The sequence below is a fragment of the Elephas maximus genome, chromosome 5 (genome assembly GCF_024166365.1).
Source record: "Elephas maximus indicus isolate mEleMax1 chromosome 5, mEleMax1 primary haplotype, whole genome shotgun sequence".
NCBI lineage: Eukaryota > Metazoa > Chordata > Mammalia > Proboscidea > Elephantidae > Elephas > Elephas maximus.
Window position 1 is genome coordinate 163,783,167 of NC_064823.1, and position 10,466 is coordinate 163,793,632.

The window sequence follows — 10,466 nt, forward strand, 5'->3', positions numbered from 1 at the left end:
CTGCTAATCAAAAGGCTGGCAGTTCGAATCTACCAGCTGCTCTTTGGAAACCCTATGGGGCAGTTCTACTCTGTCCTACAGGGCCACTAGGAGTCAAAACCAACTTGATGGCAACAGATTTGATTTGGTTTTGGTCGTCTTTACAGAAGTAGATTGCCAGCCCTTTTCTTCAGAGGTACCACTGGGCGGGTTCAAATTGCCAACCTTTAGGGTAGCAGTTGAGGGCAAACTGTGCCACCATGGACCTTGTACCGCTATTATGTTGCCATTTATGCATTTTTTTGGCGGGGGAGCACCAAGAATACATTCACAGTTGCTTGCATTCTCAGAAAGAACTTTGGAAGGATGAATAAATCAACATCAGTGGCGGGTCGATTAGAGGAAGCACAGGGGATTCTCAGGCCAGCGAAGCCCCTCTGCGTAATGCTGTAACGAGGGGTAAGTGGCGCTCTGCGTTTGTCAAAACACACGGAACTTCACGGCACAAAGACAGCCTTCATGTGTGCACATTAAAACAAAACCATTCAGGAGGTGGGGAATCCCAGGATGGAAATGCAGAAAGTGACAAGACAATCGAACTGTATTAGTTGCAGATGTATGAAACAACCTTGCTGAGGGGCCTGGGGGTCAAAGTGCTGACCTTAGTAACTTCGGGAATAAATGGAGCCTATGGGACTGAAAGCTAAGGAAATGGCCTATCTTAGTTATCTAGTGCTGCTATAACAGAAATACCACAAGTAGGTGGCTTTAACAAACAGAAGTTTATTCTCTCACAGTCTACAAAAAAAAAAAAAAAAAAACATTGCCACTGAGACGATTCTGACTATATTGACCCTATAGGACAGAGTAGAACCGCCTCATAGGGTTTCCAAGGAGTGCCTGCTGGATTTGAGCTGCCGACCTTATGGTTAGCAGCCAAGCTCTTAACCACTATGCCACCAGTGTCCATCTCACAGTCTAGGAGGCTAGAAGTTCAAATTTAGGGTGCCAGTTCCAGGGGAAGGCTTTCTCTCTCTCTGTTGGCTCTGGGGGAAGGTCCTTGTCATCAGTTTTCCCTTGGTCTGGGAGCTTCTCTGTGCAGGGACCCCAGGTCTAAAGGATGCACTCTGCTCCTGGCACTACTTTCTTGGTGGTATGAGGTCCTTCTCTCTCTCTCTGCATGCTTCTCTCTTTTATATCTCAAAAGAAATTGACTCAAGATACAACCTGATCTTATAGATTTAGTCCTGCTTCATTAACATAACTGCCTCTAATCCTGCCTCTTTTACATCGTAGAAAACTAAAACCGTAGAGGTAGGATTTATAACACAGAAGATAATCACCTCAGATGACAAAATTGTGGACAGCCACACAGCACTGGGAATCATGGTTAGCTTAATACGGATGCAGAATGCTACACGTAGAAATAGTCATAAAACTAAAGCCAAACCCATTACTGCCGAGTTGATTCTGACTCATACCAACCCTATAGGACAGGGCAGAACTGCCCCATAGGGTTTTCAAGGCTGTAATCTTTACAGAAGCAGATTGCCAGGTCTTTTCTCCCATGGAGCAGCTGTTGAATTCAAACAGCCAACCTTTCAGTTGACAGCCGAGCACTTCACCACAGCACCACCAGGGCTCCTTAGAAATATACACAGGTACGTGTGTACTAACATAGGTTAGTACGCAGACAAATATCTCCTTGCTCTATCAGCTGAGAAGCCCTAAAAGAAATAGCATCCCGTAGCAGTGAGCACACCCAGTGTCCAGATCTTGGTTTCTAACACCATTCTCCAACAAAAGGAGCCAGGGCTTTCTAGGACTGGAGCAGGAAATATACAAGAGGAGCCTGGAGCATCTTGTAGTTCCATGTAACCATATCTATGTCTACGTCCCCACAATGATGGGGGCACATCAAAGGGACACGGAAGTTAACCGAAGGGGCTCTCAAGGGCCAAGGATGAAGCAATTTAAACAGCAAAATAAATTATATAGTATTGAATTATAACCCAAAGCAGAAAGTAAATATTCATGAGTCCGTACTGATGTAAACAAATGAATTTATCAATAAAATGGGGAGAAGAGACTAACCTCCCACACAGAATTCCACGTAACTGGTGTAGATGTTCCAACCTCAAGGACTGGCACGTAATTCCAACTCCTTAAGTGTGGGTGCACACAGTGGCTCCCCCCACAGAGCACAGTATGGAAACGGGGGAAAGGAGTCACTTTAGAGAGGAGAAAACTGGCAGGCTCTCCCTTAGCCTGTGCTCCAGGTTCACAACAACAGTCATAAATCCTGTTGACAGGTGGTGCCTTTGCTATGATGAAGTAAAAAGGGCGGGCACTTTATCTGTCTGGTCCTCCTCCCCAAACCCATAACTCCAGCCTAATCATGGAAGAAAACAAAAATCACGAAAATCCAACTTGAAGGACATTCTGCAAAATAACTGACTAGTACTGCTCAGAAAGTACTAGTATTTTTTTTTTTGTTTAGTACTGCTCAGAAAGTTATCACACACAAGGAAAGTCTGAGAAACCACCCTGGCTCAGAGTTGCCTAAGGAGACATGATGGCTAACCGTGACATGGGTCCACAAAAAGATATTAGGGAAAAACTAAGGAAATCTGAATCAAGTTGGGACCTTAGTTAATACTAACGTATCAGTATTGATTCACTAAGTGTGACAAATTGTCTTAGTCACCTGCTGCTGCTGTAACAGAAATGTCACACTGGATGGTATCTCAGTCATCAAGTGCTGCTATAACAGAAATACCACAGTGGATGGTGTCTCACTCACCTAGTGCTGCTATAAGAGAAATACCACAGTGGATGGTATCTTAGTCACCTAGTGCTCCTATAACAGAAATACCACAGAGGATGGTGTCTTAGTCACCTAGTGCTGCTGTAACAGAAATACCACAGTGGATGGTGTCTCAGTCACCTAGTGCTGCTGTAACAGAAATACCACAGTGGATGGTGTCTCAGTCACCTAGTGCTGCTGTAACAGAAATACCACAGTGGATGGTGTCTCAGTCACCTAGTGCTGCTGTAACAGAAATACCACAGGGGAGGGTGTCTCAGTCACCTAGTGCTGCTGTAACAGAAATACCACAGGGGAGGGTGTCTCAGTCACCTAGTGCTGCTGTAACAGAAATACCACAGTGGATGGTGACTCAGTCACCTAGTGCTGCCGTAACAGAAATACCACAGTGGATGGTGTCTCAGTCACCTAGTGCTGCTGTAACAGAAATACCACAGGGGAGGGTGTCTCAGTCACCTAGGGCTGCTGTAACAGAAATACCACAGTGGATGGTGTCTCAGTCACCTAGTGCTGCCGTAACAGAAATACCACAGTGGATGGTGTCTCAGTCACCTAGTGCTGCTGTAACAGAAATACCACAGGGGAGGGTGTCTCAGTCACCTAGTGCTACTGTAACAGAAATACCACAGGGGAGGGTGTCTCAGTCACCTAGGGCTGCTATAACAGAAATACCACAGTGGATGGTGTCTCAGTCACCTAGTGCTGCTGTAACAGAAATACCACAGGGGAGGGTGTCTCAGTCACCTAGTGCTGCTATAACAGAAATACCACAGGGGAGGGTGTCTCAGTCACCTAGGGCTGCTATAACAGAAATACCACAGGGGATGGTGTCTCAGTCACCTAGGGCTGCTATAACAGAAATACCACAGGGGATGGTGTCTCAGTCACCTAGTGCTGCTGTAACAGAAATAAAACAGTGGACGGTGTCTCAGTCACCTAGTGCTGCTATAACAGAAATACCACAGTGGATGGTGTCTCAGTCACCTAGTGCTGCTATAATAGAAATGCCACAGTGGATGGTGTCTTAGTCACCTAGTGCTGCTGTAACAGAAATACCACAGTGGATGGTGTCTCACTCACCTAGTGCTGCTGTAACAGAAATACCACAGTGGATGGTGTCTCAGTCACCTAGTGCTGCTATAACAGATATACCACAGTGGATGGTGTCTTAGTCACCTAGTGCTGTTATAACAGAAATACCACAGTGGAGGGTGTCTCAGTCACCTAGTGCTGCTATAACAGAAATACCACAGTGGATGGTGTCTTAGTCACCTAGTGCTCCTATAACAGAAATACCACAATGGATGGTGTCTTAGTCACCTAGTGCTGGTATAACAGAAACACCACAGTGGATGGTGTCTTAGTCACCTAGTGCTGCTAGAACAGAAATACCACAAGTGGATGGTGTGTCAGTCACCTAGTGCTGCTGTAACAGAAATACCACAGTGGAGGGTGTCTCAGTCACCTAGTGCTGCTAGAACAGAAATACCACAGTGGATGGTGTGTCAGTCACCTAGTGCTGCTAGAACAGAAATACCACAGTGGATGGTGTGTCAGTCACCTAGTGCTCCTATAACAGAAATACCACAGTGGATGGTGTGTCAGTCACCTAGTGCTGCTAGAACAGAAATACCACAGTGGATGGTGTCTCAGTCACCTAGTGCTGCTGTAACAGAAATACCACAGTGGATGGTGTCTCAGTCACCTAGTGCTGCCGTAATAGAAATACCACAGTGGATGGTGTCTCAGTCACCTAGTGCTGCCGTAACAGAAATACCACAGTGGATGGTGTCTCAGTCACCTAGTGCTGCTATAACAGAAATACCACAGTGGAGGGTGTCTCAGTCACCTAGTGCTGCTATAACAGAAATACCACAGTGGATGGTGTCTCAGTCACCTTGTGCTGCTAGAACAGAAATACCACAGTGGATGGTGTCTCAGTCACCTAGTGCTGCTGTAACAGAAATACCACAGGTGGATGGTGTCTCAGTCACCTAGTGCTGCTATAACAGAAATACCACAGTGGATGGTGTCTCAGTCACCTAGTGCTCCTATAACAGAAATACCACAGTGGATGGTGTCTCAGTCACCTAGTGCTGCTGTAACAGAAATACCACAGTGGAGGGTGCCTCAGTCACCTAGTGCTGCTATAACAGAAATACCACAGTGGACGGTGTCTCAGTCACCTAGTGCTGCTGTAACAGAAATACCACAGGGAGGGTGTCTCAGTCACCTAGTGCTGCTATAACAGAAATACCACAGTGGATGGTGTCTCAGTCACCTAGTGCTCCTATAACAGAAATACCACAGTGGATGGTGTCTCAGTCACCTAGTGCTGCTGTAACAGAAATACCACAGTGGAGGGTGTCTCAGTCACCTAGTGCTCCTATAACAGAAATACCACAGTGGATGGTGTCTCAGTCACCTAGTGCTGCTGTAACAGAAATACCACAGTGGACGGTGTCTCAGTCACCTAGTGCTGCTGTAACAGAAATACCACAGTGGAGGGTACCTCAGTCACCTAGTGCTGCTATAACAGAAATACCACAGTGGATGGTGTCTCAGTCACCTAGTGCTCCTATAACAGAAATACCACAGTGGATGGTGTCTCAGTCACCTAGTGCTGCTGTAACAGAAATACCACAGTGGATGGTGTCTCAGTCACCTAGTGCTGCTATAACAGATATACCACAGTGGATGGTGTCTTAGTCACCTAGTGCTGTTATAACAGAAATACCACAGTGGAGGGTGTCTCAGTCACCTAGTGCTGCCGTAACAGAAATACCACAGTGGATGGTGTCTTGGTCACCTAGTGCTGCTATAACAGAAGTACCACACGTGGATGGTGTCTTAGTCACCTAGTGCTCCTATAACAGAAATATCACAATGGATGGTGTCTTAGTCACCTAGTGCTGGTATAACAGAAACACCACAGTGGATGGTGTCTTAGTCACCTAGTGCTGCTAGAACAGAAATACCACAAGTGGATGGTGTGTCCGTCACCTAGTGCTGCTGTAACAGAAATACCACAGTGGAGGGTGTCTCAGTCACCTAGTGCTCCTATAACAGAAATACCACAGTGGAGGGTGTCTCAGTCACCTAGTGCTGCTGTAACAGAAATACCACAGTGGAGGGTGCCTCAGTCACCTAGTGCTGCTATAACAGAAATACCACAGTGGACGGTGTCTCAGTCACCTAGTGCTGCTGTAACAGAAATACCACAGTGGCTGGTGTCTCAGTCACCTAGTGCTGCTATAACAGAAATACCACAGTGGAGGGTGTCTCAGTCACCTAGTGCTCCTATAACAGAAATACCACAGTGGATGGTGTGTCAGTCACCTAGTGCTGCTATAACAGAAATACCACAGTGGATGGTGTGTCAGTCACCTAGTGCTCCTATAACAGAAATACCACAGTGGATGGTGTGTCAGTCACCTAGTGCTGCTAGAACAGAAATACCACAGTGGATGGTGTCTCAGTCACCTAGTGCTGCTGTAACAGAAATACCACAGTGGATGGTGTGTCAGTCACCTAGTGCTGCTAGAACAGAAATACCACAGTGGATGGTGTCTCAGTCACCTAGTGCTGCTATAACAGAAATACCACAGTGGATGGTGTGTCAGTCACCTAGTGCTGCTATAACAGAAATACCACAGTGGATGGTGTGTCAGTCACCTAGTGCTGCTGTAACAGAAATACCACAGTGGATGGTGTCTCAGTCACCTAGTGCTGCTGTAACAGAAATACCACAGTGGATGGTGTGTCAGTCACCTAGTGCTGCTAGAACAGAAATACCACAGTGGATGGTGTGTCAGTCACCTAGTGCTGCTAGAACAGAAATACCACAGTGGATGGTGTCTCAGTCACCTAGTGCTGCTGTAACAGAAATACCACAGTGGATGGTGTCTCAGTCACCTAGTCCTGCTGTAACAGAAATACCACAGTGGATGGTGTCTCAGTCACCTAGTGCTGCTATAACAGAAATACCACAGTGGAGGGTGTCTCAGTCACCTAGTGCTGCCGTAACAGAAATACTACAGTGGATGGTGTCTCAGTCACCTAGTGCTGCTGTAACAGAAATACCACAGTGGAGGGTGTCTCAGTCACCTAGTGCTGCTATAACAGAAATACCACAGTGGATGGTGTCTCAGTCACCTAGTGCTGCTGTAACAGAAATACCACAGTGGAGGGTGTCTCAGTCACCTAGTGCTGCTGTAACAGAAATACCACAGTGGACGGTGTCTCAGTCACCTAGTGCTCCTATAACAGAAATACCACAGTGGAGGGTGCCTCAGTCACCTAGTGCTGCTATAACAGAAATACCACAGTGGAGGGTGTCTCAGTCACCTAGTGCTGCTGTAACAGAAATACCACAGTGGACGGTGTCTCAGTCACCTAGTGCTGCTGTAACAGAAATACCACAGTGGACGGTGTCTCAGTCACCTAGTGCTGCTGTAACAGAAATACCACAGTGGACGGTGTCTCAGTCACCTAGTGCTGCTGTAACAGAAATACCACAGTGGCTGGTGTCTCAGTCACCTAGTGCTGCTGTAACAGAAATACCACAGTGGATGGTGTCTCAGTCACCTAGTGCTGCTATAACAGAAATACCACAGTGGATGGTGTCTCAGTCACCTATTGCTGCTGTAACAGAAATACCACAGTGGATGGTGTCTCAGTCACCTAGTGCTGCTATAACAGAAATACCACAGTGGATGGTGTCTCAGTCACCTAGTGCTGCTGTAACAGAAATACCACAGTGGATGGTGTCTCAGTCACCTAGTGCTGCTGTAACAGAAATACCACAGTGGATGGTGTCTCAGTCACCTAGTGCTGCTGTAACAGAAATACCACAGTGGAGGGTGTCTCAGTCACCTAGTGCTGCTATAACAGAAATACCACAGTGGATGGTGTCTCAGTCACCTTGTGCTGCTAGAACAGAAATACCACAGTGGATGGTGTCTCAGTCACCTAGTGCTGCTGTAACAGAAATACCACAGGTGGATGGTGTCTCAGTCACCTAGTGCTGCTATAACAGAAATACCACAGTGGATGGTGTCTCAGTCACCTAGTGCTCCTATAACAGAAATACCACAGTGGATGGTGTCTCAGTCACCTAGTGCTGCTGTAACAGAAATACCACAGTGGAGGGTGCCTCAGTCACCTAGTGCTGCTATAACAGAAATACCACAGTGGACGGTGTCTCAGTCACCTAGTGCTGCTGTAACAGAAATACCACAGGGAGGGTGTCTCAGTCACCTAGTGCTGCTATAACAGAAATACCACAGTGGATGGTGTCTCAGTCACCTAGTGCTCCTATAACAGAAATACCACAGTGGATGGTGTCTCAGTCACCTAGTGCTGCTGTAACAGAAATACCACAGTGGAGGGTGTCTCAGTCACCTAGTGCTCCTATAACAGAAATACCACAGTGGATGGTGTCTCAGTCACCTAGTGCTGCTGTAACAGAAATACCACAGTGGACGGTGTCTCAGTCACCTAGTGCTGCTGTAACAGAAATACCACAGTGGAGGGTACCTCAGTCACCTAGTGCTGCTATAACAGAAATACCACAGTGGATGGTGTCTCAGTCACCTAGTGCTCCTATAACAGAAATACCACAGTGGATGGTGTCTCAGTCACCTAGTGCTGCTGTAACAGAAATACCACAGTGGAGGGTGCCTCAGTCACCTAGTGCTGCTATAACAGAAATACCACAGTGGAGGGTGTCTCAGTCACCTAGTGCTGCCGTAACAGAAATACCACAGTGGATGGTGTCTCAGTCACCTAGTGCTGCTATAATAGAAATGCCACAGTGGATGGTGTCTTAGTCACCTAGTGCTGCTGTAACAGAAATACCACAGTGGATGGTGTCTCAGTCACCTAGTGCTGCTGTAACAGAAATACCACAGTGGATGGTGTCTCAGTCACCTAGTGCTGCTATAACAGATATACCACAGTGGATGGTGTCTTAGTCACCTAGTGCTGTTATAACAGAAATACCACAGTGGAGGGTGTCTCAGTCACCTAGTGCTGCCGTAACAGAAACACCACAGTGGATGGTGTCTTAGTCACCTAGTGCTGCTAGAACAGAAATACCACAAGTGGATGGTGTGTCCGTCACCTAGTGCTGCTGTAACAGAAATACCACAGTGGAGGGTGTCTCAGTCACCTAGTGCTGCTAGAACAGAAATACCACAGTGGAGGGTGTCTCAGTCACCTAGTGCTGCTGTAACAGAAATACCACAGTGGAGGGTGCCTCAGTCACCTAGTGCTGCTATAACAGAAATACCACAGTGGACGGTGTCTCAGTCACCTAGTGCTGCTGTAACAGAAATACCACAGTGGCTGGTGTCTCAGTCACCTAGTGCTGCTATAACAGAAATACCACAGTGGAGGGTGTCTCAGTCACCTAGTGCTCCTATAACAGAAATACCACAGTGGATGGTGTGTCAGTCACCTAGTGCTGCTATAACAGAAATACCACAGTGGATGGTGTGTCAGTCACCTAGTGCTCCTATAACAGAAATACCACAGTGGATGGTGTGTCAGTCACCTAGTGCTGCTGTAACAGAAATACCACAGTGGATGGTGTCTCAGTCACCTAGTGCTGCTGTAACAGAAATACCACAGTGGATGGTGTGTCAGTCACCTAGTGCTGCTAGAACAGAAATACCACAGTGGATGGTGTCTCAGTCACCTAGTGCTGCTATAACAGAAATACCACAGTGGATGGTGTGTCAGTCACCTAGTGCTGCTATAACAGAAATACCACAGTGGATGGTGTGTCAGTCACCTAGTGCTGCTGTAACAGAAATACCACAGTGGATGGTGTCTCAGTCACCTAGTGCTGCTGTAACAGAAATACCACAGTGGATGGTGTGTCAGTCACCTAGTGCTGCTAGAACAGAAATACCACAGTGGATGGTGTGTCAGTCACCTAGTGCTGCTAGAACAGAAATACCACAGTGGATGGTGTCTCAGTCACCTAGTGCTGCTGTAACAGAAATACCACAGTGGCTGGTGTCTCAGTCACCTAGTGCTGCTGTAACAGAAATACCACAGTGGATGGTGTCTCAGTCACCTAGTGCTGCTGTAACAGAAATACCACAGTGGATGGTGTCTCAGTCACCTATTGCTGCTGTAACAGAAATACCACAGTGGATGGTGTCTCAGTCACCTAGTGCTGCTATAACAGAAATACCACAGTGGATGGTGTCTCAGTCACCTAGTGCTGCTGTAACAGAAATACCACAGTGGATGGTGTCTCAGTCACCTAGTGCTGCTGTAACAGAAATACCACAGTGGATGGTGTCTCAGTCACCTAGTGCTGCTGTAACAGAAATACCACAGTGGATGGTGTCTCAGTCACCTAGTGCTGCTGTAACAGAAATACTACAGGCAGATGGTGTCCTAGTCACCTAGTGGTGTAAGAGAAATACCAGAAGTGGATGTCTTTAACAAGGAGAAATTTATTGTCTCAGAGTCTAGGAGGCTAGAAGTCCAAATTCAGGGTGTCGGCTCCAGGGGAAGGCTTTTTCCTTCTGCTGGCTCTAGATGAAGGTCCTTGTCATCAATCTCCCCCAGGCCCTGAGGACCCACTCTGTTCCCAGCTCTGGTTTCTTGGCAGTAGGTGGTCCCTCTCCTCTCTGCTCTCTTC

The 10,466-nt window shown here is 47.0% G+C and overlaps 2 long non-coding RNA genes across 11 annotated transcripts; both read right to left on the reverse strand.

Moving 5' to 3' along the window:
• Positions 1 to 2,793: 2,793 nt before the first annotated feature.
• On the reverse strand, positions 2,794 to 10,207 carry LOC126077394 (uncharacterized). 10 transcript variants are annotated; one of them, XR_007517730.1, is made up of 5 exons: positions 9,219 to 10,207; positions 6,482 to 6,625; positions 5,906 to 6,241; positions 3,455 to 5,857; positions 2,794 to 3,118 (listed from the first exon to the last, which is right to left on the reverse strand). It is a non-coding gene; the product is annotated as an uncharacterized LOC126077394 (long non-coding RNA). The 10 variants fall into 10 exon arrangements; XR_007517729.1 differs by having other exon boundaries at positions 5,906 to 6,145; positions 6,338 to 6,625; XR_007517726.1 differs by having other exon boundaries at positions 2,795 to 3,118; positions 5,906 to 6,625; positions 9,219 to 9,362; positions 9,459 to 10,207.
• LOC126077398 (uncharacterized) lies at positions 7,328 to 8,874 on the reverse strand. Its single transcript, XR_007517733.1, has 3 exons — positions 8,162 to 8,874; positions 7,538 to 7,585; positions 7,328 to 7,393 (listed from the first exon to the last, which is right to left on the reverse strand). It is a non-coding gene; the product is annotated as an uncharacterized LOC126077398 (long non-coding RNA).
• Positions 10,208 to 10,466: the final 259 nt, after the last annotated feature.